Below are 23910 nucleotides of genomic sequence, written 5' to 3'. Positions count from 1 at the left end.
TTGTAGCAATAGTTCACCACTGCGAGTTAAGAACTCACATTAAGAATGCATGTGCACCATCATATGTAAATTTTAATGGCTTTAAATTATTTACTTCTCTTGTTAATAAACCACAAACATCTGTGTGCCAAAGAATTAGAGGCATAATTTTTATTTCTTTCATTAATAGCCTCTAGTCCTATTTCTCCACTCAGAAACAATTTCAAATTGTGTTCTCCATGCTTCAAAACTACTTGTTGAATGGATGACTGCACAATTCATTAGTTTACTGAGGTTGGTGATAAAATACGTACTCAATTTTTCTCTATAGAAAAGGACTGTTTTAAGATTTCTGACCTGTAGTTATTATCTTATTATTTTAATTAATTATACTATTACTAGTATGGGGATACATATATTCAAAAATTGTTTCTGAAATTAAAGAAAATCTAAAGCACAATCAAAAAAATCTTGTAATGTCACATATATTTTTTAAACAAAGAAAAATGCTCTTAATTTAGAGATGCTGGTGTGCTGATGCTCCTCCAACTACTCTGAAAATGCCCCCTCCCTTCTTAAGTGCCCCCTCTTCTTTTCATCTCTTCCATGCAAGGGTTAATGTTCATTGTTTCTCCTTTAGTGAGTTATTTGACTCTTACAATGTCAACAGTGTTACCTAAATTTATATCACACACACACACACACGTACACGCACACATACACACACACAAACTATGTCACCAGATCTGACCTTTTCCTGTGTCTGGGTCTGCATTTCCAGTTGCACAATACCCCAAACATGTCTGAAGCCAAGTTCCAAATAGAATATCAAAACAGTTTTATTATATCCTAAAGAATTTATTATTTCTGCCAATGTACAATTTTCTCAGTATCTCAAGCTTAAAACCCTTGTTATCGCCCTTATCTCCTTGATCTGTTTTGCCATCCACCTGTAATTCATCACTAAATTCTATTGGTTTGACTTCTCTAGTCTCTTGAATTGGTCTCTTCTGTTCCATTCCCATGGTCTCTTCTCTCATTACCTCTCACTTCAACTATCATAATAACCTCTTAATTGATCCTCAGTCTTTCTCTACTCTAATTTTGTCTCCTGCTACAGAGCAATCTTCCTAATGCACAACTCTAAGTACATCACATTTCTGCTCACAAAACTCAGTAGGTCCCCATTACAGAGGATTCAATATAAACTATTTTGTTTGGCATTTATGACCTCTGTCTGAATCTTCCATAACATATGCCCTAATCTCCAGGCAAAGTGATTATGTCTCACTTCCCAAATAAAATCAAGGGCTTCCTGCCTCCGTCTTTTTAATTATGTTTCTCTCTATCTGGAATGTCCCCTTTCCACAGCCCTTTTTCCATCCTTGTCCATAAAAATACTCCCATCCTTCAAGACATTGCACAAATGCCACAGCTTTTCAAGAGACTGTCTTACTCATGCCTTCATCATATTGCAGCCTCTCTTTTATGAATATCTAAAATATTTGTCAATACTTCTTATAGAACGATGATCACATGTGAATATATATTATGACTATTTGTATACTTATTGGATCTCCACTTTAGGAAAGAAGCCAAGTTTTTTAATATATTCAATATTTTTTATTCCTCATTCACAAAACATGGCACAGTATTTTACACACTGTAAAGCTTCATAAGTATATGTTCAATTAAATTTAACAGGTCTTTGTGGTAATTCTGAAAAATCAGCTACATTCCTTCCATGTTTAATGGAATAATCATGTTAATATGGCTACTGAGCTGACATCAGCCTGGTGTTACCCAGGTGTTACTGGCCTAGATAAGGGCATGAGAGTCAAAATGCATGGCAAAGTTGACCATGAAACTTAGACAGGAACCACGCTTTTTGCTTCCTTTATGCACATCACACACAAGCTAATACAATGCTGATCATGTCTTGACTAATACATTCTTGCCAAATGAATAATTTATATAAACTACAATATTTGTTCCCAAAATTCCTCCAGTAATAACAAAAGACTCACTATTTTGAAATCAGCTAATCAAAGTCCTCCAATATCCAGATTTGTTTTTCACCCCTCTAAGGAGAAACACCAATGTCATAACAAAACAAGCTAATTTCAGCAACTGAATTCCTGTAAATAATTTTCAGGAAGGAGATATACCCAAGGCCACAGGTCTGACACTTCTCAGCTTCCTATTTCTTTGTCTTATGTTGTCCTGCTGCACGTGAGGACTCATGTTCATAATGATAGACCAAGGGCACTGCCAGACCCTTCTTCAGCAAAGACTGATCAGTGTTTTGTCTCCTGTGTTTCATAAAGCAAATAAGTACTTTATACATTTTTGATTTTCAAAAGCAGAAGTTCACACTAAAAGTGTTTTTGAATAATAGAGTTAAGGAGACACCACATATCACAATCTCTTTGAATTCAAGTTACAATAACTTACCAAGTAATTAAAACTATAGCAAGCTCTAATTGAGAGCTTCCCAGCATTTCCTACCCCATGAGGTGGAATTGGAGTAGGAGGAAACACTGAAAATTAAAAAACAAAACAAAACAAAACTCTATAGTTGTCTGGTGCGACCAAATAAACAAAAGTTATTGGATAAAGCATCTCAGTTCTCGTAATGGCTCTAGAAATGGATAGTTATATAAATACTCTATCAAGTGCTTAAGAATGACATACCTTTGTTATAGAGCTGTGGTAGGTAAAACTGCAGGTCTGTGGTGAGAAGGTGGAGCTCTCTCTCCTCCACTGGATATCTTGATAAAGGAGGGATAATTGGATTAAACAAATGTTGAGGAATGTTACATAGGGGAATAGAGCAGGAAGAATTCTGCTCTATTGTTGTCTTAGGAGAATTCCTTTTTCTTTCTGGATTCCACCCTAACTAGTTGGATTTATATTGGCAAAACATCTAGCTTCTGTGGGTCTCAGTTTCTCCTTACACAATAAAGGATGTTGAACCGCATGATCATTATGGACACTTGCAGATTTCTTTCTCTTAGGGAGAAACAGACAATGAAATTGTAAATTAGTAATATAATTTCAGATAATGATAAATGTAGATAATAAAGCCAAAAGAGTGACTAGGAGTGAGGAGGTGACACTTAAGCTGAAACTAGGCATATGATAAAGTGGGAGTGTGCTAGGCAGAGAGAACATAAAATGCAAAAGCCCCAAAGCAGGAGAAAGGCCACTGTGTGGGCTATGGTAATGATAGGATATGACAGTGGGGAGGTGAGTCGATGGTAAGGAGTTTGGGTTTGAGTTTAAGACTGTTGATAAAAGGAAGCCATTGAAGAGTTTGATTCTGTAAAATGATATACTCTGATTTAAGCTTTAAGACAACCACCTGTGGTGCTACGTGGGGAATAGACTGCAGAGAAACAAGAGTGGAAGCAGGAAAGCAAAAGGGTGAGGATGATGATACAGACAAGTTCTTCAGCAGTGAGACCATGGTGAGAAATAATCAGACCTAAATATATGTTCAGGAGAGAGCAAAAACAAGACTTGCCAATGGATTGGAGGTGGGTGTGAGGAAAAAAGAGAACTAAAGTTGCCTAGTTATTGATCTGATCAAATGCATGGTTTTATCTGTAGAGATAGCTTAATATATAGGCTTGGCTCTAATTTGCAACAATTCAGTTGTATATGTGGCTGGATTTCAGTGGAGATGTCAAGGTTGAAATGGAGATTTGGGAGACCTCAGCTTATAGGTGGTGCTTAAAATCATGAGACTGGATAAAATCTTGAACGCTCTCATGTTCACCTTTTTATTATCTAGCTGCAGAAAAACTGGATCAGGTACACTGAGTTATTCTTATTAAATTACTTGCCATGGTATTTTAAAGTTCTTTGTGCTGATTTAATGAAGTGATATAGATGGGGAGAGAAGCTATGAAGTGTGCCTCTGAAAATACATGGTTTTAGTTGTAGCTTAATTTAAGGCTTCATTGTTGTGCTTTATAACCATGCAGTATTTTCCAGGCATATCTTCACCTAATGTTGTTCTTTATCAGATTGAAAGGGAAGGCACAAGTTTTATCACCTAAATTGACTTTGATTGTGTCCCATTACCATTTAGTTTCTGATCTATCCAAAGCTAATTGATTTCCAATTAAGAACAAAGTTTTCTTTAATTTTAAATCCATTTAATTAATTGTTTTAATTCCAAAGATAACAGAGTTGCAGGGGAAAGCTTGGTTGAAATTTTATTCCTAACTGAAGAAAACAGAACATGGTAGAAACTGGAAACATAAGCTTCTGTTGTTAACAGTAAGTTCTTTCTCTTTTATAATAGAATCTAGTGTTTCACCCTTATTTCCTCCTTCTCATTAGGATTCTAAGATAAATATTTTAGTCTGCTTTACATAAATGGTATGAGAGACAAACGACTTATTCCTTAATAGACAAAAGTCCTTATAAATCAATCAATCAATAATAATGCACATCCCAAGTTAAAATAGGCAAATAATAGAATCAGGCAGTTCACATAAAAAAAGATGCTTAGCTCTAATTTATACACACTGTACTCTGATTTTTCCAAATGTTTCTCATTTTGGAATAATAAGTTCTAATATTTAGAAATCTGCCACATAATTCTATATACCACTGTCCTTCATTTCCTTTCCTTAGCCACCTAAACTACTTCTCTGAGTCTGCTTTGTTCTCCAAATTTAACTCTGGTTTTAATCCCGATCAGAAAGCAGAATCCTTTCAGATCTAAGTGGAAAGAAAGTGATGAAATGTAAGGAAATATTGTTGGTCCTAATTAGAGACCACCAATTCTTAGCTCTCTTCCCCTCTTGACCTTTTTTGATACATTTTCTAAATCTTCTTTTTGATAACTCTTACTTTCCCAGCTTCTAATTGATCTACTTTTTGAATTTTTTTTCTGTATTTATTCTTACAGGCCCTTCTGCAATTCTCTACATATAAAAATGTCTAAGCTTTTCTTGTAATTCCCTAAAGGGAAACCCAATTAATATTACCATTGAACATTCATTAATATGGAAACATTTCCTTGAAAGGTGGAATAGAAAAGTTTTTGAGAATTCATACCAAGGAAAGTACTCTCAAAATAGCATGGTAGAAGTGAAAACTGTCAGTTGCCTCTAGCAGGTAACGGGAAAATTACTCTTAGGATAATAACATCTCTTTGAAGAATTCCTTAAATTACTCTTAAATATCCAGAAGCTAGGCTTTGGAAATTCAGAAGCTAAGAACTAAATTATTTTCTTTTCCTGAAAAAGAAAAGAAAAGATTGATCAGAGTGAGCCTGGCAGTCAGGCCAAAGTTTTTTGGTTTTTTTTTTAGTTAAATTCTCCTTTGATGCAGCTCTACTTTAACTGCCAAAATATCAGATCCAGCTTTAGCTATTTCCAACCTTTTACCCAAGTGATGACTAACATATTTCATTATTGGCTCACCAACAGGATTTAACTCTCTAGGACAGACAGATCAGCCAGCAGAGATGTGTGGTAATGACAAAAGATTTTACCAATAGTTGCTAAAATTAGGTCCAAGGATAGCCCTCATGTGAACACTAACAGGAAAATATGCTGGACCATGTATTGCTCTTCTTCTACACCAGAGTAACCAACATCTAAGACAGCTGATCAACCATTACCTGACACCTCACTTGCTGACAGTGTTGCAGCTCTGACTATAATCATAATCCTGAAATGGTCACCTCACACGTGCAGCAGAGGCAGCTGGACACCACAGTCCTTAGGTGGGTGTTACACCTTTGAAGCAGAAGCCACCTTCCCATCAACCCAGCATTTACCTAACTGACACATTCAGATATTGGCATCTAGTCTGCAGCTCTTGGAGACATTGTTTTCCTAAAATGAGGCAGAGATAGTTTGGCTTTAAAAGACTTAGCTATGACTCTTCCTCTGCAACTTGGAGCCCAGACTCAGTGCCGAGCTGAATCCCCTGCTTGGTGGCAAAGATTGTTCCATTAAACTCTCAATCTTTTGTCCCTTAGTCTTCATGTTTGTTTGCTTGTTTTTCCTTTCAGGGTCAAAAAGAAATTAGTGAAAGAATTAGCTGGAGATAATACAGAGTGAAGTAAGCCAGAAAGAGAAAAATAAATACCGTATGCTAACACATATATATGGAATCTAAAAAAGAAAAAAAAAATGGTTCTGAAAAACCTAGGGGCAAGACAGGAATAAAGATACAGACTTAGAGAATGGACTTGAGGACAGGAGAGAGGACAGGGGAGGGGAAGGGTAAGCTGGGACAAAGTGAGAGAGTGCATGGACATATTTACACTACCAAATGTATAATAGATAGCTAGTGGGAAGCAGCTGTATAGCACAGGGAGATCAGCTCAGTGCTTTGTGACCACCTAGAGGGGTGGGATAGGGAGGGTGGGAGGGAGACGCAAGAGGGAGGAGATATGGAGATATATGTATATGTATAGCTGATTCACTTTGATATAAATCAGAAACTAACACACTATTGTAAAGCAATTATACTCTAATAAAGATGTTAAAATATATATATATACTTTTGAAATATGGATTTAAGAGGCATATCTTGATATAACAAACTTAAAAGCAGCACAAGCAGTACGTTCTTTTAGTTTGAAAAGAAATTATTTTTGGAGTTAAGAAACTGTATTAAATTGAATGTCTACCAACCCACTCTCAAATAATAACACATGAGAAACAACTTTAAAAAAAAAAAGAGTGTTGATGGAGTATGTGGGCTGAGAGTGCTTGCATAGAACACAAAATGTATCCGTTTGATGCAAAATAGAAAGAACTATTAATCTGAACTATTTTTTTAAAATCGAAAGGTAATTTTTCCATCAAAGTCCATTCTACTGCAAAGAAGCAAAAATGGACTTCTTTGAAATACTTGAGAAAGTAAAGAGACAACCCTAATTTCAATCAAGGCATAAAACATTTCATTATAACTTTTGTGGATATCATGCACTTCTGTACCCTAAAATTTATACTCTTAGAAAGATACATATTTGAAATTTGTCCCAGGTTTACAAACACACACACACACTACACACACACACACACACACACACGGTACTGAAATTTTAAGATAATGCCTAAGAGACACCACTTGAAAAGTGAGTGCAAAACTCTGAATTTTCAGAGAATCAACAATGGTAATGCATTGCAACTTTCAGTCAGTAAAATCTACAGGATCTCATATGGTGCCCCAGCTCTTAGAGGTTTGGCAGTTGTTCCTTTTGCCCTTCCAAGCAGTTTCAATCACAATGACTGTGTGTACAAAATTACCCCCAAATTTAGTGGCTTAAAATAACAATAATCATTTATCTCATGATTTTCATGGGTCAGGATTTCAGAAGAAGCTCAACTGTGCAGTTCTGTCTCAGCTTTCTTTACTCACATGTCATATATTAGATCTGGGAAGACTCAGACAGCTGGGCACTAAAACAGTTGGGGCCTTGGGCATCTTTCTCCAGCTCTCTGTGGTTATCCACACGATCTCTACAGCATGGCAGCTTCAGGGTGGCAGGCTTCTTACATATTGTCCCAGAACTCCCAAGGTGTGTGCCCCAAGAAAGAGAGAGTCAGACAGAATCTTATCACCTTTTATGACCTTGCCTTCTACCAGCTTTATTGATGGAGTCAGTTTAAAAATTTCTGCTTAGGTTCAAGGGGAAAGGAACGCAGATGGCACTATCTGATGGAAGAGGGTCAATATTATATTGTAAGAATGTGGCATGGATTATGTATCGGTGTGTAGAACTTCAGATAATATGATTTGCCACACCAACAAAAGTCTGGCTGAGGCCCACACTTTTTCCTATACAACGATATTTAGGACAGCAATAAGAATAGTTTAAAAATGGCAAGAAATCACCACCACCTTGGAGGATTTTCTTCTCTTTGATGAAAAAAGGCCTCATGTGACACCTTTCCATATTTAATTGTTTCCATCTCATTTATTTAATTTATTATTATTATTTTATGTGCTCACTTTACAGGGTTTTGGGTCGTTGTTTATTTTATTTACTTTTTAAAAATTTTTTAATTTAATTTTATTTATTTTTTTATACAGCAGGTTCTTATTAGTTATCCATTTTATACATATTAGTGTATACATGTCAATCCCAATCTCCCAATTCATCCCACCACCACCCTCACCCCCCACCGCTTTCCCCCCTTGGTGTCCATATGTTTGTTCTCTACATCTGTGTCTCAATTTCTGCCCTGCAAACCGGATCATCTGTACCATTTTTCTAGGTTCCACATATATGTGTTAACATACGATATTTGTTTTTCTCTTTCTGACTTACTTCACTCTGTATGACAGTCTCTAGGTCCATCCATGTCTCTACAAATGACCCAATTTCGTTCCTTTTTATGGTTGAGTAATATTCCATTGTATATATGTACCACATCTTCTTTATCCATTCACCTGTCGATGGACACTTAGGTTGCTTCAATGTCCTGGCTATTGTGAATAGAGCTGCAATGAACATTGTGGTACATGACACTTTTTGAATTATGGTTTTCTCAGGGTATATGCCCAGTAGTGGGATTGCTGGGTCGTATGGTAATTCTATTTTTAGTTTTTTAAGGAACCTCCATACTGTTCTTCATAATGGCTGTATCAATTTACATTCCCACCAACAGTGCAAGAGAGTTCCCTTTTCTCCACACCCTCTCCAGCATTTGTTGTTTGTAGGTTGTCTGATGTTGCCCATTCTAACTGGTGTGAGGTGATACTTCATTGTAGTTTTGATTTGCATTCCTCTAATAATTAGTTATGTTGAGCACCTTTTAATGTGCTTATTGCCCATCTGTATGTCTTCTTTGAAGAAATGTCTATTTAGGTCTTCTGCTCATTTTTGGATTGGGTTGTTTGTTTTTTTAATATTGAGCTGCATGAGCTGTTTATATATTTTGGAGATTAATCCTTTGTCCATCGATTCATTTGCAAATATTTTCTCCCATTCTGAGGGTTGTCTTTTGGTCTTGTTTATGGTTTCCTTTGCTGTGCAAAAGCTTTTAAGTTTCATTAGGTGCCATTTGTTTATTTTTGTTTTTATTTCCATTACTCTAGGAGGTGGATCAAAAAAGATCTTGCTGTGATTTATGTCAAAGAGTGTTCTTCCTATGTTTTCCTCTAAGAGTTTTACAGAGTCCAGTCTTACATTTAGGTCTCTAATCCATTTTGAGTTTACTTTTATGTATGGTATTAGGGAGTGTTCTAATTTCATCCTTTTACATGTAGCTGTCCAGTTTTCCCAGCACCACATATTGAAGAGACTGTCTTTTCTCCATTGTATATCCTTGCCTCCTTTGTCATCGATTAGTTGACCATAGGTGCGTGGGTTTATCTCTGGGCTTTCTATCCTGTTCCATTGATCTATACCTCTGTTTTTGTGTCAGTATCATATTGTCTTGAGTATTGTAGCTTTGTAATATAGTCTGAAGTCAGGAAGTTTGATTCCTCCAGCTCCATTTTTTTCCCTCAAGACTGCTTTGGCTATTCGGGGTCTTTTGTGTCTCCATACAAATTTTAAGATTTTTTGTTCTAGCTCCGTAAAAACTGCCATTGGTAATTTGATAGGGATTGCATTGAATCTGTAGATTGCTTTGGGTAGTATAGTCATTTTCACAATATTGATTCCTCCAATCCAAGAACATGGTATATCTCTCCATCTGTTGGCATCATCTTTAATTTCTTTCATCAGTGTCTTATAGTTTTCTGCATACAGGTCTTTTGTCTCCCTAGGTAGGTTTATTCCTAGGTATTTTATTCTCTTTGTTGTAATGGTAAATGGGAGTGTTTCCTTAATTTCTCTTTCAGATTTTTCATCATTAGTGTATAGGAATGCAAGAGATTTCTGTGCATTAACTTTGCATCCTGCTACTTTACCAAATTCATTGATTAGCTTTAGTAGTTCTCTGGTGGCATCTTTAGGATTCTCTAAATAGTACCATGTCATCTGCAAACAGTGACAGATTTACTTCCTCTTTTCCAATTTGTATTCCTTTTATTTCTTTTTCTTCTCTATTGCCGTGGCTAGGACTTCCAAAACTGTGTTGAATAATAGTGGTGAGAGTGGACATCCTTGTCTTGTTCCTGATCTTAGAGGAAATGCTTTCAGTTTTTCACTAATGAGAATGATGTTTGCTGTGGGTTTGTCATATATGGCCTTTATTATGTTGAGGTAGGTTCCCTCTATGCCCACTTTCTGGAGAATTTTGACCATAAATGGGTGTTGAATCTTGTCAAAAGCTTTTTCTGCGTCTATTGAGAGGATCATATGGTTTTTATTCTTCAGTTTGTTAATATGGTGTATCACATTGATTGATTTGCGAATATTGAAGACTCCTTGCATTCCTGGGATAAATCCACTTGATTATGGTGCATGATCCTTTTAATGTGTTGTTGGATTCTGTTTACTAGTATTTTGTTGAGGACTTTTGCATCTATATTCATCAGTGACATTTGTCTGTAATTTTCTATTTTTGTGGTATCTCTGTCTCGTTTTGGTATCAGGGTGATGGTGGCCTCATAGAATGAGTTTGGGACTGTTCCTTCTTCTGCAATTTTTGGAGGAGTTTGAGAAGGATGGGTGTTAGCTCTTCTCTAAATGTTTGATAGAATTCACCTGTGAAGCCATCTGGTCCTGGACTTTTGTTTGTTGGAAGATTTTTAATCACTGTTTCAATTTCATTACTTGTGATATGTCTGTTCATATTTTCTATTTCTTCCTGGTTCAGTCTTGGAAGGTTATACCTTTCAAAGAATTTGTCCATTTCGTCCAGGTTGTCCATTTTATTGACATAGAGTTGCTTGTATTAGTCTCTTAGGATGCTTTGTATTTCTGCAGTGTCTGTTGTAACTTCTCCTTTTTCATTTCTAATTTTATTGATTTGAGTCTTCTCCTTTTTTATCTTGATGAGTCTGGTTAATGGTTTATCGATTTTGTTTATGTTCTCAAAGAACCAGCTTTTAGTTTTATTGATCTTTGCAATTGTTTTCTTTGTTTCTATTTCATTTTTTTCTGCTCTGATCTTTATGATTTCTTTCCTTCTGCTACCTTTGGGTTTTGTTTGTTCTTCTTTCTCTAGTTCCTTTAGGTGTAAGGATCGATTGTTTATTTGAGATTTTTCTTGTTTCTTGAGGTAGGCTTGTATAGCTATAAACTTCCCTCTTAGAACTGCTTTTGCTGCATCCCGTAGGCTTTGGATCATCGTGTTTTCATTGGCATTTGTCTCTAGTTATTTTTTGATTTCCCCTTTGATTTCTTCAGTGATCTCTTGGTTATTTAGTAACGTATTGTTTAGCCTCCATGTGTTTGTGTTTTTTACGTTTTTTTCCCTGTAATTGATTTCTAATCTCATAGCATTGTGGTCAGCAAAGATGCTTGATATGATTTCAATTTTCTTAAATTTACTGAGGCTTGATTTGTGACCCAAGATGTGATCTATCCTGGAGAATGTTCCATGCACACTTGAGAAGAAAGTGTAATCTGCTGTTTTTGGATAGTAAGTCCTATAAATATCAGTTAAATCTATCTGGTCTATTGTGTCATTTAAAGCTTGTGTTTCCTTATTAACTTTCTGTTTGGATGATCTGTCCATTGGTGTAAGTGAGGTGTTAAAGTCCCCCACTATTATTTTGTTACTGTCAATTTCCTCTTTTAGAGCTGTTAGCAGTTGCCTTATGTATTGAGGTGGTCCTATGTTGGGTGAATATATATTTATAATTGTTATATCTTCTTCTTGGATTGATCCCTTGATCATTATGTAGTCTCCTTCCTTGTCTCTTGTAACAATCTTTATTTTAAAGTTATTTTATCTAATATGAGTATTGCTACTCCAGCTTTCTTTCTTTCTTTCTTTTTTAATTAATTAATTTATTTATTTATTTTTGGCTGTGTTGGGTCTTCGTTTCTGTGTGAGGGCTTTCTCTAGTTGCGGCAAGCAGGGGCCACTCTTTACTGCGGTCCAGCTTTCTTTTGATTTCCATTTGCATGGAATATCTTTTTTCATCCCTTCACTTTTAGTCTGTATGTGTCACTAGGTCTGAAGTGGGTCTCTTGTAGGCAGCATATATGTTGGTTTTGTTTTTGTATCCATTCAGCAAGCCTGTGTCTTTTGGTTGGAGCATTTATTCCATTCACGTTTAAGGTAATTATTGATATGTATGTTCCTATTAGCATTTTCTTAATTGTTTTGGGTTTGTTTTTGTAGGTCCTTTTCTTCTCTTGTGTTTCCCACTTAGAGAAGTTCCTTTAGCATTTGTTGCAGAGCTGGTTTGGTGGTGCTGAATTCTCTTAGCTTTGGCTTGTCTGTAAAGCTTTTGATTTCTCCATCAAATGTGAACGAGATCCTTGCCAGGTAGAGTAATCTCGGTTGTAGGTTTTTCCCTTTCATCACTTTAAGTATATCATGCCACTCCCTTCTGGCTTGTAGAGTTTCTGCTGTGAAATCAGCTGTTAACCTTATGGGAGTTCCCTTGTGTGTTATTTGTCATTTTTCCCTTGCTGCTTTCAATAATTTTTCTTTGTCTTTAATTTTTGTCAGTTTGATTACTATGTGTCTTGATGTGTTTCTCCTTGGGTTTATCCTGCCTGGGACTCTCTGCGCTTCCTGGACTTGGGTGGCTATTTCCTTTCCCATGTTACGGAAGTTTTCAACTATAATCTCTTCAAATATTTTCTCTGGTCCTTTCTCTCTTCTCCTTCTGAGACCCCTATACTGTGAATGTTGTTGCATTTAATGTTGTCCCAGAGGTCTCTTAGGCTGTCTTTATTTCTTTCATGCTTTTTTCTTTATTCTGTTCTGCAGCAGTGAATTCTACCATTCTGTCTTCCAGGTCACTTATCCATTCTTCTGCCTCAGTTATTCTGCTATTGATTCCTTCTAGTGTATTTTTTATTTCAGTTATTGTATTGTTCATCTCTCTTTTTTTGTTCTTTAATTCTTCTAGGTCTTTGTTAAACATTTCTTGCATCTTCTCCATCTTTGCCTCCATTCTTTTTCCAAGGTCCTGGATCATCTTCACTATCATTATTCTGAATTCTTTTTCTGGAAGGTTGCCTATCTCCACTTCATTTAGTTGTTTTTCCGGGGTTTTATTTTGTTCCTTCATCTGGTACCTAGCCCTCTGCCTTTTCATCTTTTCTATCTTTCTGTGAATGTGGTTTTTGTTCCACAGGCTGCAGGATTTTAGTTCTTATTACTTCTGCTCTCTGCCCTCTCTCCATCTCATTTATACATTGAGTTCTTGTGTTTTCTCATTTTTTTTGTTCAACAGATACTTACTGATCTGTAGTATGTGGTATATAAGGTGGTGAGAATGAAGTGGTAGACACAAAGACATAATGCTTGCCCTCAGTGAACACACTGTATATGTACACACTCAGAATGGTTTTTTAATAGCTTGTGTGTGAGACAGATCTTCAACATGAGTAGCAGATTTAAGCTTTAGAGTACCAACTCATTAAGAGCTAAGTGTTATATGACTCTAATAAAAAAGAAAAGTGCATATCACAATTTGAGGTCAAAGGAAGGTAAAAAAAGTAGGAAGACTTACTTTCTTTGTGATTCAGAAACTCTTCTGAAATAATCCAAAAAAGGAGTTCTAAAGAGAAAACAAGTTTTTAGTCCATGTCAGCAATACTACAAAAGACACTTAGCTCAGTTCTCCCAGGGAAGTTATTGGAAAGAAAGTATTCATTTGATTATGTGAATTTGAACATAATCTAAGTGTTTTAGTGTATAACCTGTAGGGTTTTGTGTGTGTGTGTGTGTGTGTGTGTGTGTGTAAATCTTCCCATTATTGTAGAACACTCTTCTTGAAGATCAAAACAACTTCTAAGCTATTGCCAGAAGATGGTATTTATTGCATGAAGAAAAGTTATAATTATATGATAACTTAAAAACTCAGCTAATTATTAAAAATAGTTTCTTAAAAAAAATCTGAGGTCAAAGGCATCTTTTAGGTTTGACATTCTGGTATGTAGTCTGCACAAAACAAAGCCTTAATATCTCAGTGTTTGTAGAGACTTTAAACTAGTCCTCAAACTTCTCCCGCGTTTTGAATAATTTCACAAAATGTCTTACCAAGGTTGTCCAGTTTCTGCTTAAATAACTCCAGAGAAAGGGCAAAGCATGGTTGCCTATACTCAGCAATGTGGTGTTTATTTCATTTTCAGTGTCTTTGCAAACAGAGCCAATTCTCAATATTTCTGGATTCTGTACTTTAAATTTTGCTTACTCTGAAAAATGTATTTGTAACCTCAAAATCAATACTCCTGGCATTTTCACATCATTTATAGACATGCACAAAGTGTCAAAACTTTTAATTGCAGGATGGGCACATTCGCAGCTGAGGAACAAGGTAACACTCTTCCTTGTTTCAAATATCACACTGTAAAAACTGTCCTCTGGGGAGATCTATTTAGTGCCATGTATCTGGCATTTCTGTGCTTTTTGTTGATGATTTTGCTTAACACAGCTCTCAAGTACTATCTGTTCCTGAGCACAGGAAGGCTGTGCTGAACCTCACAGGAAAAAATACATGTGTTGTTAGGTGAGCTTTGTTTAGCATGAGTTATAGTGCTGTTGCTCTTGAGCTCAGTGTTAACCAATGATACATATTAAATAAGATTATCTTTAAACAGAAACACACATAAAACAAAGCTATGTATTGATCAGTTGACAAAAAAAAAAAAATGGGCAGCAATATGATAGAGAAATATGGTAGGAACAAAAATTAAGCCGTGCTTGAAATTCATGGTCCCTAACATTTTTCTAGCATTAGGATTCAATGGCAGTCCTTCAGCAAGAACTTTGGCAACTGTCAGTATTCCAAATGGGTGAGCAGGACTTGACAGGAAATGAAAAGTTTGTCATATGTTAAGGTGTTGATGGTAGAGAAGTTGGAGAGTTTCATCAAGGGAAGAATTAAAGGATTAGCCTTTGCTTAGATTAATACTCTATTTTCCTCTTTGCCAAGAGCCTGTGGAACAATCAGAACAGAAGCCAAGATACAGTGTACATATTTACAATGCATTAATTTTCACATCCTCCCCAACATTTCCCAGCTTCCTTGTAGTTAAACAGGGCCATGTAACTAGTTCTAGCCAATGAAGTTTGAGCAGAAGTGCTATAACTCTTTTGGTAGAAGCCTAGCAGCTTGTGTCTTCCACACCACTTCCCCTGCGTTCTCGTTCCCTGCCACAGCAAGCCCTAGAAATTTATTGTGGTGATGGTGCCACGAGAGGGCAGAAGCTTTGTCATCCTGGGTCACTGAACAAGAAGCAGACCTCTCCCACCCAGCCTAATGAATAATCATCCTGAGAAAGGAATTTTTTGTTTGGTTAAACTATTTGATTTGGGGATTACTTTATTTCATATTGTTACATTTTCAATGTCCCTTTTTATTCACTGTATCCGGAATGCATGCACAAGGTGTTCTGGGTCAGAGACAGATTTCTCAGTAAATTTCTCACAGTAAATAATAAATGTATTGGGCCCCATTCACCCTAGTCTTAGTGGAACAATGGAAGCCATGTCAGTTGTCCTATGTGAGTGGACAAATGCTTATAGGAGAGTTGAAGAAAAATGATTTTTCTCTGCTTATATAAAGGAAGAAGGCAGCTGTCCCCCTTCCCTTTTGTAAATAAAATCTCTCCAGGAGCCAGATAGCTGAGCCAGATCTCAGCTTTTAAACCCCGTCTACCTAGAGAGGTCTTCAACTTCTGGATCTTTATCCCTTTTTGACATGTAAATCCCTACTGAGATAGCCCTCCAGTCTTCCAAGTACCTTGGGACTTAACCTAGGGACATAGTCCAGGCTCTAACCTGTTGGTCTTTTTGAAAGATAAGAGCTCTATCCTTTCAAATCAAAGAAATTAATTGTAGGCAAGTGACAACAGAACTAATTTTCATGGTATGAGAATATGCTTTTTACATTATAAGAGGAGTGAAAACAAACGTTCTCTAAGTTTATAGCATATAAATTTCTGTGGCCTAAGAGGGTAGAGCAGGAGCATTGAGAAATCCAGGGAAATTTTACTTCCCCACATTTATGATGGTCTGGCTTCACCTGAATAATAAATGTGTTAAGGATCAGACTAATCCGGCTAAAGAAAAGTATCCTTAAAAGAAAATAGAAAACATGAGACTGAAAATGTAGCCTGCATATATATTTTTGAGGGCTAAGCATGTCAGGCCAAGGGTTTGGTACTGTATTCATCCAAAAGCATTACAATGATTTTGGAGGACTCGTTATCCAAAGGTGTCTACATATCAATTCAAATATTTCCAACAAATGTCTGATATGTTCAAATGTGAGGGAGGCTCAAAGCAGTAGTAAGTCTCTAGTGAAGAAAAGGAACTTCCTTGGATAAATTCTGAAAAAGCCACTGTCTCTAGAAGAGGCTGGGGACTCTGACTCCTTGAAGTCTGACACAATCTTAGTATGATGACTTAAAGTAACTTAACTACATGGACCTGGCCTAGAATGTGCCTCCAGGGGACAAACATCTCCCCAGGCTTGGCTTCTGCTGTCACCTTCACTATACTTTTCTCTAGTGATGACCTCCAGCAGTTGTCATTCAAACTGACTCTAAATTGGACTTGGTATCTAAAGGACCAAGAGAAAGTTCAATTTTTTTTTTCCTTTAAAGGCTAAAGTAAAGCTCTCAAACTGAGGTTGTGTTATTACATCACTAAGTGAAATTAAACAGAGATCTAAATATCAGCTGTAAAATCTTTCTAAATGTAAATTCTAATCCAGGTTTCAAGGGAGATATGAGGTCCTCTTGAGGAATCAGGGTTTGATGAATGTAAATCTTTGGTGCCAAAGATTCCTCTTTTTGTAAACAGAAAGGCTAGCAGAACACAACATAAAGCTACATGAGCATATCCTTAACTTGAGTCTTTCCTTCTTGAATTTGGCTCATCAACACAGAGCCACAGGGGTCTGTCTTTAAAGCCCTAATATTCTGCTTTGAGAGTAGACTTGCCAATGAAAATAATAAAAATAACGTTTTTCTCCCATAAAATCCATATCCTCAAAAAACTGAGGTAAATAAATAGTGACTGTATTTCTTATATCAATTGTGCATATCATTACAGCATTTCACATGATGTTTGTTTTTTCCTCAGCTGTAATTTAGTCTGACCTTTGGGAACTGAAGCATGCATAGTTATAATTTTCCAGCTCTTCATAGTGTATAATTAAAGTATTTGTATGTATTGTCAATTTAATTGACATATAAACAATATGCTTATGGATGATAAGCACATACTAATTTCCATATCAAAAATTGAAAGTAAATAAGAAGCTATTTTCCTTGTAAGTCTTTTGACAGAGCCTCTTTCAATGGCTTAACTTATTTTTTTTCTCATAATTATGTTATCAGGATAGGTTTACCTCAAAATAAGAGTATTTATCTTAGCCTTGATAAGATTCAAATGCTAAGTGATACATTGAATACTGAATAGAAGTCAAACTTTAATTTAGAAGACAAAAACAGAAATAAGTGACAGTCATTGGGTATAGAAGCATAAAAAGAGAAGTTATTTACAAAAGAAATTGGAGGTGAGGGAATGAGTGATTCTACAGCATCCCTCCACCTCCTTGCCTAACCTATGTAGTGACTAAGAGCTGCTGTGGCAGGAGTGAGACATGAATTTAAATGTCCATATGTCATTTAATAGGTACATGTCCTTGGACACACTTGGGTACTCTCTGAGCCACAGTTTCTTAATACGTAAAAAGCACCTTCTTTCTTTCTCTCACCCCTTAAGAGGTAATTTGCTAGGAAATCCTTGTCAAGAAATCCTGTTGGCTCTACCTTCAAAATATCTTTCCCCAAGTGCGCATCATTACCCTTCATCTGAACAATGCAATATGCTTCTCCTTTGCCTCCTGCTTCCAATCTTGCCCCCTTCTGTCTGTTCTCAATGCTGCAGCCACAGTGAACCTTTGAAAATTAAAGTCAGATGGTGTCACTCCTCTCCTCTAAACCTTCTCATTCAGAGTAAAGGCCACATGGTCCTTATAAAGGCTTAGGAGGCTCTACCTGCCCTAGTCCACAGTGACGTCTCTCTAACTAGGCTCTCTCGCTGCTATGCTCTGGTCCCTCTGACATCTTTGCTATTCCTTGAACCCAAAAGTCAAACTCCTGCCTTAGGAATATTCTTATTCCAGATATCTCAAGTTTTTGCTTAAATATTAACTTCTCAATGAGGTCTACATTGACCACTCCATTTAAAATTACAACTTACCTCTCCCTACCGTACCCACAATCCATTTGCCCCAGTTCCACTTTTTTCCATGGCCCTCCAGCTTCTAAGATACTATGTAATTTGCTTATTAGGCTTCATATTTATTATCTCTCTTTACCCCTTTAATATGTAAACTTAACAGAGGCAGGGATTTTACTCTGTTTTGTTCACTGATGTATATCAAGCTCCTGGAGCGGTACATTGAATCTAGTAGGTCCTCAATAAATATTTGTTAAATGAATGAATGAATGAATAAGTACCTATGCTATAATGTTATTTTGAAGATTAAGTTCAGCTGTTTAATACTGCTACTATATTCTTGCCTAGATATTTCTAAACTTTCCTTTTTATAAAATGTCATCAGTTCTCCCCACATTCTCAATGATAAAAGAAATAAACATAAAATCACTATGCACATAAAAGATTACAATGAATTATATTTTTAGCTTCATAAATATGCTTGCTTTCTTTGAGAAATAAAACCCTGGGCCACCGACATTCATAGCCTTATTAGATGCATTTTAGTAAATCCTTTGCTCAGTCTACTGCTAAGAGAACATCCTGAAGAGATTAAGGCTCTGTGGAAACACTAAGTACACGCACACACACACACATACACACACACATAATCAGAAACAATGGCCAGTTTTAAGATCAAGTGAGTGAACGAGGATCAGCAATAGCATAAAGAGGTGAAAAAATATACTGAGATCTAAATAATGTTTGCATCTCAATTAACATTAACAGCTTAGTTTACCACATGATATGTAGTAGAAAAAAAAAAAAAGAAAGAAATATTAATTCCTCCTTGCCCTGTGGTAAAGCATACAACAGATAATGTGTGAAGATCCCAAAATTCAGTACTTATTTCTCAATAAACATCAGTTGATTTTGAATATTAAAACCAGGTATACTGTACTTTATAATTTGATAGCAAAATTATTCTGTGTTTTTAAAGTTTATTTTCTCTAACAAGCAAAGCACACTTTTATAATAACTTAATCTCTCCAGTAAATTTTCCTCCTGAAAGGGTGTGTGCAGAATATTACGTCTGCACCAATAAATTGTCATTCTCATTTTATAACTCAGTCTTCTGTGATTTTGGTTACCCCACACAAGTAAAATGACAAAATTGAATGATTAAACGTAATGTCTAGTTTCTGGACCCATGCAGTCATCATATTGCTATAGATCCCTCATGAAACACAGCCTGAAATGACCCACTACTCTGTCTCTACCACATCCTAGGTGTAATTACAATCTTTCATTAAGTTTCAGACCATAGTCTCCCTTCTCTAGGAGATTCTCAATGTACTCATAAGACCAAAGACCCATCAATTTTCTTATTCACTCTTTTGAAATAATTGTGAGATATATATGTGTATTTGCACACATACACGCAGAGATTAAAAGGTTAAAAAGACTGAAGTATCTGCCTAAATTATCCTTGAAAGCAACTGAAAGATATATATTTCTATGACCATTATGACATTAAATAAAAACAAATGTGGCAGGGCTTCCCTAGTGGCTCAGTGGTTAAGAATCCTCCTGCCAATGCAGGGGACACGGGTTCGAGCCCTGCTCTGGGAAGATCCCACATGCCGCGGAGCAACTACTGAGCCCACAAGCGACGATTACTGAAGCCCGTGCGCCTACAGCCAGTGCTCCTCAACAAGAGAAGCCACTGCAATGAGTAGCCCGTGCACCGCAATGAAGAGTAGCTCCCGCTCAACACAACTAAAGAAAGCCCACGCAGCAACGAAGACCCAACGCAGCCATAAATAAATAAATTAATTAATTAAATGACTTCCTTTCTTAAAAAAAAAAAAAAAAAAACACACACACACACAACAGGCTTTCAATAAATATTTAAAAAAAATAAAATGTGGCCAAAAATTGTTTCTAAATCTGCCAACTCTTTCTTCCATTCTTTATTAACAACCATTTTCATTTCTCATAGGTTACATTTTAACAGCTGAATTTTAGCCTTTTAAAACTCTCTTAACATGTTTTTTAGTTTGTCGCTTGGGAAGTTTTTCACACTTGCAAATTGAGGATTATTTGACTCCAGGGCGCAGAGGTCCAGAGTTTTTTCTTAATAAAGACTCCTTCTAACAATGTGATATTTTTGGAGTCTATCATCACTGCTTACAAACTATACAAAAGACGTTGTCATAACAACCAGAACTTAGTGGCTTAGTATTCCAGATTTTCAGATTTAATCTTTATACCTAAGTAATATCTTTCTGCATTGCTTTAAACCTCTTGTAAAATAAATGAAATGTTTACCTTGAGCATTGAAGAGGAATGCTTAAGGAATTTCCTATAAACAAACATATCTGTGTAATTTGTATATGTATATCTCTCTATACATAAATATATGTGTATGTGTGTTTATCTATAATATATGTAAATATTACATGCTCTATATCTGTATGACCCATCCTCTTCTCCACATCTCTATGACCTCAAATTCTGCCCATCCTTCAAGGCCCAACCAAACTCCACAAAACTGTCTCAGATACACTGTGTTCCCATCTCCCCTATGCTTTCACAGCCCTTTTTGAGCCTGTTTCCAGTACTTATCGTATCCTAATTTGTATTCATATATGTAAGCATCTATCTTTCCTGAAAGATGGGAAATATCATCTTACTTCTCAGTGCTCTTCTTAAAGACCACTACTTATACCTTAAAACATAGGACTTAAGTAGATATTGAGTGAATGAATATATGTCTTTGTCAAGCAACTCCTTGGGCAGGGCACTAGAGTTCTGCTTTGATGGAATACTGACATCCTATGTTCATATGCAAATGAAGCTACATTCAACTTTATAGATCAATATTCATCTTAGAGCTCATATCAAAGCTCATATCAAAATGAGCTCTCTGTAGAGTACTGCCCCTTACTGTCACTTGATTAACTGTACTATAAAGTTATTTTATAATGCCAGAGAAAGTGCTAGTGATGTCTTTTGATTCAAGACATCAAAAGACTTTACCACAGGTCTTACAATGTTGAGACCTTAAGATTTTAAGACCAGGATTAATTAACTATAGAGATAGAGGAGCCAAAATACTTTTCACATTGGCTGGCCTTTTGAAGAATTTTCTATTCTCATTTATTTTCCAATTTACAATGTAAAGACTCAGTTTTTGCGTTTTGCACATGTACACAGTATAATAGAATTGCTAAAAAATTTAATAAAGTGCACAGATATAAGTTCATTATGGAAACAAGACAATTAGGAACAACAGGAAGCATTATGTTCCTGTATTTTATTATAAAGTATCTCATATTGAATACTCTACCCCTCCACTTTTCATGTTCTAACCCTAATTGAACCCTCATATTCCCATTCTAAGATTACTTCTTCCTGGTTATTCTTCTTTCCCAGTGTCTCTTCTTACTAGGCCATCAGGCAAGTAGTTGCAAATTAATATTACTCTTGTAACACACATGCTTAGAATTGTAAAGAGCTGAGACCCACCATCAGTCCTAGATCTTAAGTTGCCAAATCAGCCACACCCCTAACCCCCATCCCCACCCCACCAAGACCTTTCCTCTTTGCCACACATATTATCTAGTCTCATTTTACGGTACTCAATTAAGCCAAAGCCCTCTTCATACTTCCTGAAATCCTTAATTACGTTCACACTCTTCTGTATACTTGAAATGCTCTTCAGTTTGATTCACTTCCACAAACATTAATTGAGTACTTACGGTTTACCAAAGACTACGTTAGGTACTAGGAACACAAAAATGTAAAGATGCAGCCGATGCCTTTTAAGGATACATCATTCTTTTAATCTTTGCCAATTCTTTCTTGTCTTTACATGCTACTTAAGCTACTTCTGAGGAAAAATTTTTCTGATTCACCTCACCTGATGGTACTCATTCTTTTACCTCATATACATATTCTGTTGGGCTGCACCCCGCAGGCCTACAAGGCCTGCACTTGCTGAGCTTTAAGATGGAAGAAAGAGCCCAGAGTCAGCGATGGAGACATCAGTGGCTTAATTGGTGGGGGAGCTTACACGTCCGAAGCAAGGTCCTGGAGTGACACCCCACTGTGTGTGGCAGATAGCAGGCAGGACATGGTGGCCATCTTTGCTCCTGGGGGAAATGGGAGATTGCTAGATATAGGGGGAATGACATCAGGTTGGCTCATTAGTTACCAGGGAAACCAGCAGAGAAGCACGCCCCTCACCACCCCTTTGATAAGGACAATCGGCAGCTGGAGCAGGGGGCAAATATGTAGGAGGTTCAGTCTTGTGAGGAGGGTGAAGTTGAAGCAGGCACAGATTGAGTAGGGGATGTACTGAGAGTAGGAGAGCAGTATCTTGATGGCTCTGACTCCATATTCCATAGTTCTTCAATTGTATTATGTCATCTGTAAATTCTTATTTATTTATTCATTTATTTATTTTATTTTTGGCTGTGTTAGGTCTCCGTTGCTGCGCGCGGGCTTTCTCTAGTTGTGGTGAGCAGGGGTTCCTCTTCTGTTGTGGTGTGCAGGCTTCTCATTGCAGTGGCTTCTCTTGTTGTGGAGCATGGGCTCTAGGTGGGCGGGCTTCAGTAGTTGTGGCACGTGGGCTCAGTAGTTGTGGCTCACGGGCTCTAGAGCACAGGCTCTGTAGTTGTGGCACGTGGGCTTAGTTGCTCCGCAGCATGTGGGATCTTCCAGGACCAGGGATCGAACCCGTGTCCCCTGCATTGGCAGGCAGATTCTTAACCGCTGTGCCACCAGGGAAGTCCCTCATCTGTAACTTCTTAGGTCAGATTTTCTCTGGAAAATGCTTTGAAACTGCTAGAACTGATAGTAATATATTCGTGTTCCCTAAAATAACAGCATTTAATAGATACATCTATAGCATCTTTATGCTCTGGAACTTTCATATATAGAAATTATACACCCTGTGAAGTTCTAGAAGAGGCTAATCTGGTAAATAGTAAAAAGAGTTGTTGCTTCTGGGAGATAGGAACAGGGATTGACTGGGAAGGGGTATCAGAGAGCTTTCTACAGTTAAGATTTGCATTATGTAGGTGTATGTATTTATCTAAACTCCCCAAATAGCTATTAAGATTGTGCCCATTTCACTGTATGTAAATTTTACCTTTTTATGTCTTTGTTTTGTGTTTATTTCTTAGCTGTTTTATGCCTTTCCTTCAGTTCCTTTACTAAATTTCAGGGAAATCTATCCTTCCTTAGACATCTTATAATTTCAAAGATCATTGTGTCTTTTTTCTTATTTTTTTCCTGTTTGGTCAGTTATTGTTTCATACCTCCCAGCCAGAACTTCTAAGTTTTTGAATTTTTAAATTCAAGGTGTCTTTTTTTCCTTCACTATTTGCAAATGTTTAAGAATATTTAATTCAGATTAGATTGTGTTAAGATTGCTTCTGCTTCGAGGATGGTTTATTGGCAGCAGACTTTTCATTAGCTGAAATGAAATGCTATGAATCTAAATTTCTGATTTCTTCTTATAGTAACTTTGTATGAATTCTATCTGGCATAGGCTATTCACTTTGAAGTAGGATTTTCCTGTACTAGTAATACAATTATATGTAGCCAGAGTGAGAGTTTAAGGAGTCTAACTAGGTTTTTTGTTCAAAGGCATTCTCTTCTTTCATGTGGTGAAATATTGTTTTTTTTT

General features: G+C 36.6%; 1 long non-coding RNA gene across 1 annotated transcript in view; it reads left to right on the top strand.

Moving 5' to 3' along the window:
* LOC309622564 overlaps positions 1 to 23910 on the top strand; it is an 867398-nt gene extending 843488 nt beyond the window's left edge. The window contains exon 2 of the long non-coding RNA XR_014240980.1: positions 1 to 23910. This exon is cut by the window's left edge and continues 5664 nt beyond it. This is a non-coding gene — a long non-coding RNA (uncharacterized lncRNA).

The sequence above is a fragment of the Balaenoptera borealis genome (genome assembly GCF_965194805.1).
Source record: "Balaenoptera borealis genome assembly, chromosome: 2".
NCBI lineage: Eukaryota > Metazoa > Chordata > Mammalia > Artiodactyla > Balaenopteridae > Balaenoptera > Balaenoptera borealis.
This window is presented reverse-complemented; position numbering and strand designations above follow the sequence as displayed.